Genomic DNA, 16592 nt, shown 5'->3' on the forward strand with positions numbered 1-16592 from the left:
GGCTGCCTTTGAACTCAATGTCTTCCTAACTCCGGGTCTATTGTATCTACTGCTACCACCTAGCTATCCCTACAATAATATAAGCTTGTAAGCAAGTCTCAATTTAGCCTTTCACCTCTTATAGGAAACGAGGTTTATATAAATCTGTATTTGTAATCAGAGTGTCTCCTAATTTTAAACATATTATAAATTCATTTCATAATATCCAATTAAATCAAAATCACTGATATATGAAACAATTCACAAGTCAGAGGTCAAAAAGAGTCAAAGGAATCTTCTAAAAGAACTCAATGGCTGGCTTGAAGTATTCACTCCATAAGGTTAGGCTCAGTAGCAATTCTTCTCAAAAGGAAAGAGGTTCAACAACTTCTCAATGATATTCTTTCACCCCTGACAGAGGAAAAAGACATTTCCCAATTCCCTTTTTATTACTTTAGAAAAATGCAAATTTATATTTTGGCAAAAAAGAACCAGAATTAATACAAACATCAATAAAGCTTAATATACTTTAATAGACTTTTAGAAATATTATGAAGGCTACTATACCATGACAAGTGATAGATATTCTTTATGGACTGTTCGATTAACTTTTATCATCTGTAATAACACAATATGAATGACAAATTTCACAGAAATCTTAAAGGATAAGCTAATATTTACCAAGCTTTACACCAACAAATAAATGTTCTTTGCTTTTTTAATGTGAATAATTCAAACAAAATAACCCCTCATACATACTGTTTCAAGTCAAGCAAGCTGCTTCAGAGAGAATTATATCTAAATGGTTATCATATTCATTATATTTTGTTATAACAAAGCAGGCCTAGTTACTATCAAAAGGCAGGATGGCATAGTGGAAAAGATTAGGGTCTGAATCACACCTTTGACACTTAGAACTTCAGAGCTGTAGGTTATTTACCTCACGGTATTGTCTTTAGATTCAAATGAAATACAAGATATAAGGCACTTTGGCAATCTTAAAGGAATATATGCATGTCATGTATTATTATAATCCACACTGAATGGTAACTGCAGATGCCCAGCAACATCCTCATCAATTAAATATGAAGCACCAGCCTAAGTCACACATGCCCTTCATGTTTCCACATGAGTTTCTACTCTAAAGGAAAGGAAATAAAGAAAAATTCCACTTAAAATAACTATGGAATGTATAAAATACTTGGTAGTCTACCTATCAAGACCCACAGAAGAACTACATAAATATAATTATAAAACATTCTTCATAGAAATACAGACAAACCTAAATAATTAAAGGACTAGTAAGTGCTCATAGATAAATCAAGTAAATATGATAAAAATTTCAGTGCCATACCAAAGTAACCAAGATTACTTTAAAGAACTAGAAATTTTTTAAATGAAATTCATCTAGAGGAACAAAAGATCAAGAATCTCAATGGATATTTTTTCCAACAATTAAGTACAGGTTAAAAAATAGAGAGGTCTGTCAGGGGAACTGATTAGGTACAAAATATATGTAAATAAACAAACCTAATAGACTTGTAATTTAATAAACCCAAAGATCCTAACTACTGTGGTAAAGACTTGTTTAAAAAAAAATCTGCTAGGAAAAGTAGTTACATTCACATTTCATACCACATAACAAGGTAAGCTCTAAATGGATACATGACTTAGAGATAAAACAAAATAAATTTAAAAATTAGAAGAGTTTATGAGCAAATAAAGGACAGAGAGGATCACAAAAGAGAAAATGCACAATTTTAATTACATAAATTAAAAATGTTTGTACAAAACCAAAACTAAAATCAAAATGGAAATAGTTAACTGGGGGAAAAAACTTTGCAGCAAGTTTCTCTGATAAACAACATTATAGAAATACTTATTTATATGTTGTACTTATATTTAGTTACATGATACATTTATCAGAAAGAGAAATTATACATATATGCATATATGTTTCTATTTATTCTTATATATCCAAGATATATAAAGAAACTGATTGAAATTCTTAAGAATAATACAATTTCCCCATTGGTAAATGGTATAAACTATCAACAACCACATGGAAAAAAATGCTCAGTATTAAAGAAACATAGGTTAAAGCAACTCTGAGGATCCACCTCATACTCCTCATATTGGCAAAGCTGGCACCAAAAAAAAAAACATGCAAAATATTAGAAGAACTATAGGCCTACTCCACAGCTCCATGGTGCACATTAATACAATGATGCTGGAGCTGTGGATTATTCCAGCCATTCAGGATAGAAATTTTTAACTATGCCACAAAATTTACAAAAATATTTGTGCTACAACTACATCTATCACCCAAAGAGATCAAAGAAATAGAAATAGGACTCAAATGTACAAAAATATCTATAGCCATTCTTTTTTGCAGTAGCAAGGACCTAAAAACTAAGAGGGGTACCCATCAATTGAAAAATGGCTAAAAAAATATGATATATGAATGTAAGGGAATCCTATGTTATAAGAAATGATGAAAGTAATGGTTTCAGAGAAGCTGTGAAGAATTCTATGGAATGATGCAAAGTGAGTGGAACCAGGAAAACAAATTATAACATTATAAAAACAAACAAATCTAAATAACTTAAGAACTTTGATCAATGAAATGAGCAAACACAACCTTAAGTAACAGATGACAGTGTTACCCACCTCCTGATGAAAGACTCAAGATGCCAAATGAAACATTCATTCTTTGAAAAGACATATTAATGCACTGTGAATTGGTGTGGCCATTCTGGAAAGGAATTTGGAACTAACCTAAAATATAGTAACCTGTGTATGTCCTTTGACAAAGCACCACTCCTAGCCCTATACCCAATGAGATCAAACAACAGGAAAAAGACATACAAAAACTATATATAACAGATCTTATTATAATGGAAAAGAATTGGAAACTAAGGAAGGAAGTCAATAAGAGAAAGCCTGAATAAATTATGTTATATGAATATAATAGAACATCATTGTGTCACAAGAAATGGCAAAAGGGATGATTTCAGCATAACCTGGGAAGATATATATGATCTCATAGAGTGAAATTAACAGAATCAATTTATACAACACCACTGTAAAGACAAATACCCTGAAAGACTTAAGAATTCGAATCAATTCAATGACCAACCACTATTCCAGAAGAACAGTGATGAAGAACGCTACCCACCTCCTAACAGAGAGGTGATGGATTCAAAATACAATATAAGATATACATTTTAACAAGGCCAATGAGGGGATGTGTTTTGATTTGACTATGTATATCTCTCTTTTCAATGGAGAATGGAAAGAAAATAAATAGATATTATTATTTTAAAATAAGATGGAAAGGGATATTTTTTATTGATTGATGAGAGTTCAAGTCAACCTCAGATCTGCTCTGTGACCACTGTCCAGTTCTATTACTGCTACTGCTACTGCTACTGCTACTGCTACTGCTACTGCTACTGCTACTGCTACTGCTACTGCTACAGCTACTGCTACAGCTACAGCTACAGCTACAGCTACAGCTACAGCTACAGCTACAGCTACAGCTACAGCTACAGCTACAGCTACAGCTACAGTTTTGGGGCTCTACCATCTGATCTTGCCTTCCAGATCCCAAGCTGGCAATGATTTCCTAATAGGTTCACCATATCTATTCATCTCCAACCTGGATTTGAAGACTTCCAGTTATGGGTAACATATTATATTTTGAGAGATTTCACTTCAAGAGAACTCTGTTAGGAGATTTCTCCCCCCATTGAAACTAAATTGGCTTCTGTTAACTACCACACACTGTTCTAGTCTACAAGGGCCAAGAAGAACAATTGTAAGCACTCATACACATAACAGCCCCTTAAATAATTGAAAACAGCTATCAGACTCTAAATCCTTCCCTTCTCTAGGCAAAACACGAAAGAATGAATGAGATAGCATTTAGTAGGCACTAATTATGAACTAGGTACTATGCTAAACACGTGAGATACAAATACAAAAAGCAAAAGAATCTCTGCCCATAACGAACTCACATTCTGAGGAATATGACAACACAGAAGCCAGGGAGAAGTGTTCTGGTCTGAGAAGTTACAGGGATAGTATGGGTGGTTTGATTACTATTTCCAGAGGACAAGCAATAGTACTGCAAGACGACAGCTAAATTCCTCTGTCTGACCACATTCTCCTGTTCTATTCATTTCTATTTCCTTATAATTCCTATAACCAATTCAATGCCATCACCACAAATTTCAGTCTTTATATTCCTCTTTCTCCACTGTATCAGTCACACATTCTTGTTGTCATGGTCAGCTATTTTAATAAAGCCCTCTTCTTCACCTTGATGGCTTTGCTTTCTGCTGTTTCTGTCCTAACACTCAACTCTAAGTAACTCTTACTATTTTGCCTACTCTGTTCCTATTTCTTAGATGCCAAACTTTGCAGAAGTAAACTACTGTTTAGTACAAATATATGCTAGCTAACCTCAATTAGGCTTTTAGTACAACAAAACAACCCTTTTATTCTTTTGTTTGTTGCTGGTTTACATTCAGTCCTTAAACCTGTCCCCCTCAAAATCCAGCCCATATCAATCTGAGAAAATGACTGCATTTTACACTGTTGGCTGATCCTTATAGTATTTGTACTCCCTTATCTATCCCTTTCTATTTAAAAGACCATGCTATAGTTCAAAGTCTCATTACGTCTCTACAAAACTATTGCCTTCTAATTGGTCTCTCTGTCTAAAGTCTCTCCCCTCTTTAATTCGTCTTAGACATAGCAACTAAAGTGCTATTACTAAAGCACAGTATGGTACAGTAAAAAGAGTAATGCTTTAGCGTCAATGAATTCATAACCTGTCTCTGACTTTTACTATCTGTGTGGCAATTCACTTAGCTTCACCTAATCTCAGTTTTCTCATCTACAAAATTAGAGGCTTAAACTAGATAGATGAACTCTAAGATCCCTTTCTGTCTTGGACTTATGATGTTACCTACTAAATAAATTCCCGATTGCTCCCTATTTCCTTCTAGAATCAATTATATATTCTTTTGTTTATCATTTAAAGCCCTTCACAACCTGGTTCTAATATACCAGCTTCATGCCCTTGCATAGGATGTCTCATACTTCAAAGACAGTCTACCTCTTAGAATACCTATTTACCTTAAAAGCTTTGCTCAAGTGCCACCTTCTGAATGAGTCCTTTCCCAATTCCCCCACCATGTAAGAGTCTTCCCCTTTCAAAACTATACATTTTGTGGATACTCAGAATGTAAGCTCCTAGACAACAGGGACTGTTTTCCTTCTGACCTTTTATACCAAGCACCCAAAACAGTGCCTGACATAAAAAACACAAATGCCTGTTGACCTACTACAGATGCTGGCTTTAATTGAAATGACTAGTCACAAAATTACAGACAAAACAGATACTTAAACAACAAGAGATATAATAAAGTGCTTTTATAACTCAGCATAAATTATTTTTAAAAACCAAGCATTGAAAAATTCAAAGATAAAAAAATTGTTATCAAGTCAACAAGTATTTGTTAAGCACTTACTATATGCTACACACTAGAATAGAATCAAATATGTTTTACAAGAAAAATTTAAGTAAAATATTACCAGGAAAAATGGGCAAAAGACCATAGTTTTCCATTGCTGAAGAAGTTTTACGACAAAAATATTCAGAAAGTAAATTAAATATAAAAGAAATGGCTTTTCAAAAATGTAATATAGAAGCATTATTTTTTCCCTAACGTGAAACTCTTATTCAACATTTACAAGTGCACTTAATTTAATTCATTCTTTAACTCAAATTCTCAAATGCATCTATTATCTCAATTTGGATATTCTCTCTACAAATGCTAGTCACAACCAATTCCATTGTCTGACCAGACTACAACTCTTGTCGGGTTCGAGGGCCAATGCCCTTGACGGGGGTTGAGGACTGGAGACAATTAATCTTTGACACATCAGGACCACATTATGTGTGTAATTGTGTGCACTTTATTATTCGGGATAGCCCAGTATGTATAGCAAGAAACCACAAAATAATCAAATAAAGTCTCAATTTTTTTTCTCCCTCCCTCCCGTCCCTCTCTCCTCCCCAAGACAGCAAACAATCCAATATAGGTTATATATGTACAATCACGTTAAACATATTTCTACAGTAGTCATGCTGTTCAAGAAGAATCAGAGCAAAAAGGAAAAACAAAAACAAAAACAAAAAAAATAGAGATAGTATGGTTCAATCTCCATCTAGATTCCATAGGTCTTTTTTTTTTTCCCCTGGATTTGGAGAGCATTTTCCATCATGAGTCCTTTGGAACTGTCTTGGAGTATTGTACTGCTGAGAAGAGTCAAGTCTATCACAGTTGATCAACACACAATGTTGCTGATACTGTGTACAATTTTCTCCTGGTTCTGCTCATCTCACTCATCATCAGTTCATGCAAGTCCTTCCAGGTTTCTCTGAAATCCCCCTGCTCATCATTTCTTACAGCACAATAATATTCCATTACATTCATATATGACAACTTGTTCAGCCATTCCCCAATTGATGGGCAACCCCTCAATTTCCAATTCCTTGCCACCACATAAAGAGCAACTATAAATATTTTTGTACATGTAGGTCCTTTTCCATTTTTTATGATCTCTTTGGGGAAAAGACCTAATAGTGGTATTGCTGGGTATGCCCTTTGGGCATAGTTCCAAATTGCTATCCAGAATGGTTGGATCAGTTCACAGCTCCACCAATAATGCATTAGTGTTCCAATTTTTCCACAGCTTCTCCAACATTTATTATTTTCCTTTTTTGTCAAATTAGCCAATCTGATAGGTGTCAGGTGGTACCTCAGAGTTGTTTTAATTTGCATTTCTCTAAACAATAGTGATTTAGGGCATTTTTTCATATGACAATAGATAGCTTTGATTTCTTCATCAGAAAAGTGCCTCTTCATATCCTTTGACCATTTCTCAATTGGGGAATGACTTGGATTCTTATAAATTTGATTTAGTTCCCTATATAGTTTAGAAATGAGGCCTTTGTCAGAAATACTGGCTATAAAAATTGTTTCCCAGTTTTCTGCCTCCCTTTTAATTTTGGATGCATTGCTTCTGTTTGTACAAAAACTTTTTAATTTAATGTAATCAAAATCATCCATTTTGCATTTCATAATATTCTCTATCTCTTGTTTAGTCATAAACTGTTCTCCTTTCCATAAATCTGAGAGGTAAACCATTCCTTCCTCTCCTAATTTACCTACGGTATCACCTTCTATGTCTAAATCATGTACCCATTTTGACCTTATTTTAGTATAGGGTGTAAGATGTTGGTCTATGCCTAGTTTCTACCATACCATCCTCCAGTTTTCCCAGCAGTTTCTGTCAAATATTGAGTTCCTATCCCAGAAGCTAGAGTTTTTGGGTTTATCAAACACTTGATTACTAAAGTCATTTACTACTGTGTCTCCTGTGCCTAACCTATTCCCTTGATCCATTAAATCATTTTTAAAGCTGGTTTATTGCAAGAGTTCTCTCAAAATACTAATTAACATGAAAGATTTCACTAGTATAGTTTGATAAACCAATGACTTTAGGCAGGTCAGAAAAGACTCTAAAGCTATCTGAAAATGTATTTGTTGAACTGTCCATAAATGAAAAATACTTTCTAAATGGTTTTATACTACAAAGAAAAATTTCAATGAAATCCTATGTGCTAATATGGGCAAGAATTTGTGTACTCATATATATACCAAATATCTTTTACCTTCATAAAACTCAAAGAATAATCACTGAGAGTAGCCTTCAGAGATCATATTATTAATAAACATTCTTTTCCTACCAATAAATGACAAAGAAATTTAACAAAATCTAGAAGTTAATGGCCAAATAAGTCATATAGTAACATTATTACTCTCCTAAGTAAGAACTTAATTATATACATATGATACTAATTAAAAATGCCATACCTTCTGATTTTCTCCCAGTAGCTGAAACAATGGATGCTGAAAACCATGTATCAATTAGAGTTAGAGGCAACAGGTAAACACATCTGTGGATCAATCTTTCCAATCCCAAAAGTTCCTGAAAAATAAATTGAGGACTAGGGTTATTTTGCAATGTTTATTTCTTTAAAGGAACCTTTCAAAGCATTTCATAATTCTGAATAATAACTGATATTCAAATAGAAATTTAAAGTTCACAAGGCACTTTTTCACAGTAACTATAAAACAATTAGTACAAACATTTGTCCAGTTTTACAGATTAGGAAACAACCTCTGAAAGGCTATATAGTACAGCCATTATCTGGGTGAACAGGGTTTCAAATCCACATCTGTCTACTCTATAGTCCAAAACCCTTTGCATGACACCATTCTAACTCTCAATAGAAGCAGTATGAGGAATTATAATACTTCTTACAAAACAAAGAGGGGAAAAAGAATATACTTCAACACATAGAGTACTTTTGTAGGTATTCTAATTTTATTTTCTATATTGTACTTTCCCTAATTATGACTTTTGACCAAGCACAATGGAAATTTCTTGCTTTAGATGAGTATAGAATATACTAAATCAAGTATTCACTCTTCAAAAATAGATATTCTGCCATAGAAAGGGAGAAATCTGTGCAAGCAACAGCCACCAGGAATTGGGTGAGGGGGTGGTTAGTTTATTTTTTTTAAAGAGTATATAAAAGGGAAATCACCAGAATGACTTCATAGTAAACTTAATTATAAAATAGTCTTCCTCTCTTGTTTTGTTATACATTTTCTCCCCCATATGTTCTATAACCTGTTTGGATTTTTCCTACTCAAGACCACAGACTTATACAAGTATAAATCCGCAAACTGGTGTCCCTGAGAGCAGCACTTCAATTTCTATTCAGTACTCCAATTTTATTTTACGATTATTAATTTTTATTTTTACTACTACTGTCTTTATTTTATTTAAAGGAGCCATGTTCTTAAAATAGAGAGCTAACCAAACACTTCTGCATGTTCTGATAACAGAGAATTTTCTCCTCCCTCCAAGTATGTCAATAATAAGCTATATAAGGATCTATGATCTGCTCCTCTCCTTCCCAACACACATGCACAAAATACTCCTCCTCACCCCCCAGCAGTTAACCTTGGGAGCTTCAAGAAAGAACTAGGTTTGAATTAAAATCACACATACTCATCATTCCATACTTGTTAGTTCTCCACCTAGACTTAGCTAATACTAGAGTAATAAGGTTTTTCTAGGACTGGCTCAGCCCCACCACCACCACCACCACCCCCTTCCACACATCTATGGGAAAAAAGCTTTCAAAGAAGGGATAGTCTGGTTCCAAGAGTTGTTTCTATCAATTATGTCCCACTCTAAAGATGATTCCCCAATCCCATAATTTAGGATCAGTTCTATACATACCCTAAAACTTTTAGGCCTGCCATGGTTAAAAAGTAGGTAGCTCTTCAGTTCCTATTCTTTATTCCCACTTCATTTTATCAGTGTCCAACTTTTTTAAACCCAGTATCTAAGGTGGCATATGCTCTCTGAATTTCCTTGAGCAAATTAAAGCAATGTCTTAGAACTTCATGGAAACACTACGCCTAAGCTACAGGCAAGTATGTAGAACCACAAAAAGGGAAAAGACAGAAATGCTTGACAATTTTATTCTAACTCCGTATATGGGAAATTCTGAGAATTAACTTTTATTCATGCCAATATTTCCTGCATGAGATAACCTTCCAGCAGTACAAAGAGCTCCCAACTAAGCAGGTGAGTGAGGATTCCGGTTTCTTCTTTCTCAAGTTCTGAACCAAGTGGTACAGCACTGCAGTAAGACACCAGGAAAAGTCATAACAGGCACAAGTCTGTAACTTCTTACTGCCCTTTTGGCAGGTAAGAATGTCAACTGCATAACTGTCACTAAAGTCATAATTAAAGCCAAAACAGTCTTCAACAATGTTATGGGGTTGGAAATTTGGGACTCTTAAAGTTTAAACTGGTCAGCTAAACTAAAGGACAGGGATGTGGGGTAACTCTCCTTGAGAAGCTAAACTGAAGGATTAACACACCTTGGGAAACAAGAGAGATAAAAAAAAACCATTAGGCCTGACTATTACTGCCTGAATGGAGCCAAGGGGACAGAGATAGCTCCAGAAAGCAGAACAATCACCCCTCATGTGACTTCTCCCAACCCACCCCCAATAAGGCCTCAGGTGATCACCCCATCTCCCATCTATAAAAACTATGGCCTTTCTCCTGTTTGAGGAGATAGGTATCTCAGAGAACCATGTCTCTGAACCATCTCCTGTTGGTCTCCTTTGTCTAGTGCCTAAATAAAAGATTAGTTTATTCTAATTAGATTTGTGTGGGAGAGGGTTGTAATTTTTTGAAGAGGAATACCTAAGGACCCCCACCCACTACCAATTTCCCTGGACAATAATATTTGGGAAGTCAGTTGGGGAATGGGGGGGGGGGGGTGAAGGTGGAAGTCCAAGAAGGGTCTTAGCCAGAGGTGTCAAAGTCCAGGTTAGCAAGTGCCATGAGTACCAGATAAAAATAAAATTGGAAAATACTTAGCAAAATAAATAATAATAGAACACAACATAGATAATGTTAATTTATGGTTCCCTTCAGGGTTCTGTTTCTACTTGAAACAGTTTGACAACACTGATCTACAGGAGGAACTTAGAAAATTTATCTTATTTACTCTCAGAATATTATTTTCTTCAGCAGCTACAAAGAAGTATTACTGTTTCATTTCAAGCATTTTTTTTTGGGTGGGTCACACAGCTAGTGTCAAGTGTCTGAGGCCAGATTTGAACTCAGGTCCTCCTGAATCCAAGGCCGGTGCTTTATCCACTGTGCCACCTAGCTGCCCTAGACAATATTTTTAAACTTAAGTTCACTTTCCACATACAGCAAACAAACTTTTCTAACCAACAGCTTCTTTTTTGACTGTGCAAGATGTTAAACATTAATTACATTACTTTGAAATTTTTCCAGAGTGCAATTAGTAACTACAAGGTCATGGAATAAAGATAAGTAAAACATAAAGATGATACATAAGATTTAAGATTGCAAATTGCCATTATCCAGAGTACAGTGTACATTCCTAAGTTTTTTATTTGGTTATGAAAACTAAATGAACAACATTTAAACTAATTTTCTTAGAATAAGCTTCTAAGGAATAGCATAAGTATCACCAAGATGCAAAAAGACAAGCATTTGAAATGCTGAACCATTCAATTGTATCTAACACTTTGTGATACCATTTGGAGTTTTCTTTTTTTTTCTTTTTTTTGGGGGGGGTGAGGCAGTTGGGGTTAAGTGACTTGCCCAGAGTCACACAGCTAGTTAAGTGTTAAGTGTCTGAGGCCAGATTTGAACTCAGGTCCTCCTGAATCCAGGGCCGGTGCTCTATCCACTGCGCCACCTAGCTGCCCCCCATTTGGAGTTTTCTTTAACAAAGATCCTGGAGTGGTTTGCCATTTCCTTCTCCAGCTCATTTTAGAAACGAGGAAACTGGGACAAACCGGGTTAAAGTGACTTGCCCAGAGTTATACAGCTAATAAGTGTCTATGGCAGAATTTGAACTAGTGCCCTCCTGGCTCCAGAGCTGGCACACTGAAATGATTTCAATAATGCTATTACCAGTCCAGCAGCAAGAAATAGAGAAATTCCATTTAAAATAACTGTAGAAAATATAAAATACTTGGGAGTCTACCAGCCAAGACAAATCCAGGAACTATACAATTACACACTAAGGTTAGATCAAAACAATTGGAAAAACATTAATTGCTCATTGTTAAGACAAGCTAATATAAGAAAAATAACAATTTTACCTAAATTAATCTACTTAGTGACATACCAATCTACCAAAAAATATTTTATAGAGCTAGAAAAATAATAAAATTCATCTGAAAGAACAGAAAGTCAAGAATACCAAGGGAATTAATGAAAACAAATGTAAAGAAAGGTGGCCTACCCTTATAAGATCTCAAACTGGATTATAAAGAAGTAATTATCAAAACAATCTAGTACTGGCTTAGAAACAGTAGTGGATCAATTGAATAGATTAAGAGCACAACACACAATAGTAAATGACCATGGTAATGTATTGTTTGATAAACCCAAAGATTCAAGTTTTTTGGACAAAAGCTCATTATTTGAAGAAAAACTACTGAGAAGACTGGAAAATAGTGAATGGGATAGGTGGACTTGAGTCAGTTTAGATTCTGAGGATGGGGTCTGGAAAGTACCCAGCCCCCAGGCCCTGTTACAGTCAGATCATTTTGTTCATGTTTAATTCCATTGCTTATAATAGAAATTATTTATTTTGCCTTGCTGAACCTGATGTACCCTGGTACCCCTTTCCCCCACCTTGCATACATTTCAGTCCCCAGTCCTTGTTATGGGTTAATCATGCTGTTGCTATGACCAGGCAGGAGAAGATGTCTCTTGCTAGATTGAATCCCACCCAAATCTTACCTCTCCCTTTTGCATTCCTAAATCCTAACACCACCCCCATCCCCTTTACCAGCTCCTGGTACCATCACTCCCTTCTTCCCCCTTGCCCCTCCTTACCTGGGTGGAGTGGTTTGGAGTAGTTTCACCCCTCCCGTGGTTTCACCCTTTCCCCCTCCCTTGGTTTGACCTTTTTCTCCCCTTCCCCTTTCCCCCTTGTTCCTGGAACATGTACCTATACCCTGATCACTAGCTAAATACACACTCTGGGTGAGACAGGATTGGATGTTAGATTGTGAGCTCACCCTGTGCTCGAGGGGACCTCCCCCTGCCAAATCCCTATAAAAACCCCAAGCATGAGCCTGTTATTGCGGATCTCATCTCTGGCATGAGGTCGCCTGTTCTCATGAGAATGTGATAAATCTGCCTCTGCTTGACTTGGTGGTCTCGAGTTATTTGGGGAAACTGAGGCAATTTTGTCCCAAACAATAGTATGGTAGTTACTAAATAAAAACCAACATCTCACACACTGTATATTAAGACAAAGTCAAAATGGCTGCATCATTTACATATAAAAAGCAATACCATAAGTAAACAGGAGAGCATGGAATAGTTTACCTATAAGATCTATGGGTAAGGGATGAATTTAGGACCAAACAAGCTATAGAGTGCATTATAAAGTATAAAATGGATCATTTTGATGATATAAAATGTAAAAGGCTTTGCATAAACAAAACTAATGGGACCAAAATTAGAAGAAAAGCAGAAAACTGGGGGAGGGGGAAATTTTACAGCAAGTATCTCTGATTAAAGCCTTAGTTCTCAAATATATAGAGAACAGAGTCAAATTTATAAGAATACAAATACTCCCCAATTGATAAAATCTCAAAGGATATAAACAGGCAGTTCTCAGACAAAGAAATAGAAGCTATCTATAGTCTTACCAAAAAATACTCTAAATCACTACTGATTAGAGAAAAGCACATTGAAACAACTGAGGTACAATCTCACACCTATCAAATTGGCTAATATGATAGAGAAGAAAGAGGTCAAATGTTAACAGGGCAGTGGGAAAATTGAGACATTAATGCTCTGTCACTGAAGATGTGAACTAATTCAACCATTCTGGAGAACAATTTGGAACTATGCCCAAAGGACTATAAAACACCATGCAGACCCTTTGATCCATCAATACCACTAGTAGGTCAGTATCCCAAAGAGATAAAAACAAAAAAACAAGAAAGGACTTATATGTACAAAAATATTTATAGTAGCTCCCTGTGATGGCAAAGAACCCATCAATTGGGGAACGGCTAAACAAGCTGTGATGGAATACTACTGTGCCAAAAGAAATGTCAAGCAGGATGCTCTCAAAAAAGCTGAACTTACATGAACTGATGCAAACTGAAATGAGCAGAACCAGGAGAACCTCATACACAGTAACAACAATATTATATAATGAAGAAACTGTGAATGACTAGGCTATTCTCAGCAATTCAATGGTCCAAAACAATTCCATTAGACAAGACACATGATGAAAAATACAATCCGACTCCAAAGAAAGAACTGATGCTGTCTGAATATGGACGGAAGCACACTTTTTCACTTTCTTTTGGTTCAAGTCTTCTTACACAAAATGACTAATAAAGAAATATGTTACATTATTGTAGCACATGTATAACCTATTATCAGATTTCTTACTGTCTCAGGGAGGGTGAGGGGAGAAAGGGAGAGAGAGAATTTGGAACTCAAAACTTTTTAATTGTTTTTACATATAATACAGGGAAAATAAAATTTTATTTTTAAAATGTTATTCTCAGGGGCAGCTAGATGGCACATTGGATAGAGCACCGGCCCTGGATTCAGGACTACCTGAGTTCAAATCTGGCCTCAGACACTTAACACTTACTAGCTGTGTGACCCTGGGCAAGTCACTTAACCCCAATTGCCCCTCAAAACAAAAAACAAACAAAAAAACAGAACTAAGTATATTTAATAAATAGAAAGAATTACATATATCAAAGCAATAATAAATGTTACCAGCCTCCTATAACTATCACCTATGAGGTCATCAACATCAGAGGGCTCCCTAATTTTTTTTCATAATGAATCTAATATTTCATATACAAATCAAATAACAACAGGAAAAGGGAGAGTTCGTATATGCCATACAAAATATCCTGCAAACTAAAATGGAGACTATAGGGGCAGCTATGTGGCGCAATGGATCAAGCACCAGCCTTGGAGTCAGGAGGACCTGAGTTCAAATCCAGCCTCAGACATTTGATATTTATTAGCTGTGTGACCCTGAGCAAGTCACTTAACCCTCACTGCCCTGAAAGAAAGAAAGAAAGAAAGAAAGAAAGAAAGAAAGAAAGAAAGAAAGAAAGAAAGAAAGAAAGAAAGAAAGAAAGAAAGAAAGAAAGGAAAAAAAAAGGAGATGATTAAATCAATGACTGGGCAAGCCACTTAAACCCTCATTGCCCTGCAATGACAAAAAAAGGGGGCAGCTAGGTGGTGCAGTGGATAAAGCGCCAGCCCTGGATTCAGGAGGACCTGAGCTCAAATCAGGCCTCAGATACTTGACACTTACTAGCTGTGTGACTCTGGGCAAGTCACTTAACCCTCATTGTCCCACCAAAAAAAAAAAAAAAAACCACACACACACACACACACACACACACCAAAAAATGATTTTTTAAAACCCTGAAAATCCTATGAAAACAAATATTGAAAACTATCCTTATATGTAACTGGAAAATAATAAAATACTGAACAAAAAATAATAATAATAAAATAAATCAACGAAAAAACCAGCCAGTATAAAAAAAAATAGAAAATGTAGAGAGCCTAAAAAGTAAGTAATAAGTAATGCTACAACAAACACAATTAACTAAGAACTGACTGATCCTTACCTGATCTCCATTCCCAGGCCAATGAATTGCCCAGGGCTAACCAGACTTTGTCAATTCCAGACTCTAATTGTTTTATGGATTTCCCAAACTATCCCCTCCCAGAGGTTCCCAGGCTTACTCCCTGGACTTTAGATTATGCAAAAGATACTGTGCTATCATTCTGACAAAGAAGAACAAGTGTTACAGAACCTTAATGTCTTCAAAAAGTAATGAGAGTAGGGGGCAGCTAGGTGGCTCCGTGGATAAAGCACAGGCCCTGGATTCAGGAGTATCTGAGTTCAAATCCAGCCTCAGACACTTGACACTTATACTTACTAGCTGTGTGACCCTGGGCAAGTAACTTAACCCCCCTGCCCTGTCCAAAAAAGGAAAAAAAAAGTAATGAGAGTATTAAGATATTAAGTTATTTCTTAAATAAGAAAACTGAGGTCTGCTCTGAGAATTTTAAAAGAAGAAAGTTATGTAAATATGCAAAATACAGTAATGTAAGGGGCAGCTAGATGGCGCAGTGGATAGAGCACCGGCCCTGGATTCAGGAGGACATTTAACACTTACTAGGTGTGTTACCCTGGGCAAGTCACTTAACCTCAATTGCCTCACCCCCCCCCCCAAAAAATACAGTAATGTAACTCTGGTACTTGAGAAGAGTTTACAAACACTCTTACCTGAAAAAGACAAAAGACATCTGAACACACATACAGTCTGGTAGAAAAATAATCAAACTTAACAGGAAAACAACTTAACAGGAAAACAAGCATAGATGGGAGGATAGGAAAGGATTAAGAGGCAAAATAATAATAGGGAAACACTAACCTAAAGGAAGGGCAGCTAGGTGGCACTGTGGAAAGAAGACAAGGCTTGGAAACAGGAGGGTCTGAGTTCAAATCCAGTCTCAAGACATTTACTAGCTGTGTGACCCAGGACAAGTCACTTAATCCTGTTTGCCTCAGTTTCTTCATCTGCAAAATGAGAGAAGGAAATGGAAAAAACAGAGAAAGAAAAGGCAAACTACTTTAGTAGCTTTGTCAAGAAAACTCCAAATGGAGCCTGACACAACTGAAACAAGTTAATAATAAAGAATAAACAAGCTTCCTCATTCTGAAGAAGAGACTAAAAGGGGATGATAAAGAACTTATTTCAGAAGTATAAAATAATGAAAGGGAAAAACAATTTAAAGAGCTCTGATCAAAGGAATGATTGATGGCATCTCCTCATGGCTTGACAGGGAGGTGAATGGATTTAAGGTGCAGAACGTAGACA

The 16592-nt window shown here is 35.8% G+C and overlaps 1 protein-coding gene across 2 annotated transcripts in view; it reads right to left on the minus strand.

Annotated features, from left to right (window-relative positions):
• NRIP1 (nuclear receptor interacting protein 1) overlaps positions 1-16592 on the minus strand; it is a 144268-nt gene that overhangs the window by 86176 nt on the left and 41500 nt on the right. The window contains exons 1-2 of one of the 2 annotated variants that reach the window (XM_043993626.1): positions 16146-16276; positions 7932-8046 (exon numbers count right to left, since the gene is read on the minus strand). The gene's annotated coding sequence lies outside the window, so the exon portion shown is untranslated. Of the gene's footprint in view, positions 1-7931; positions 8047-16145; positions 16277-16592 lie in introns of those variants that run through there. The other variant, XM_043993625.1, reaches the window with a different exon arrangement.

This window comes from Dromiciops gliroides, chromosome 3, assembly GCF_019393635.1.
Source record: "Dromiciops gliroides isolate mDroGli1 chromosome 3, mDroGli1.pri, whole genome shotgun sequence".
In the NCBI taxonomy this organism is placed as follows: domain Eukaryota; kingdom Metazoa; phylum Chordata; class Mammalia; order Microbiotheria; family Microbiotheriidae; genus Dromiciops; species Dromiciops gliroides.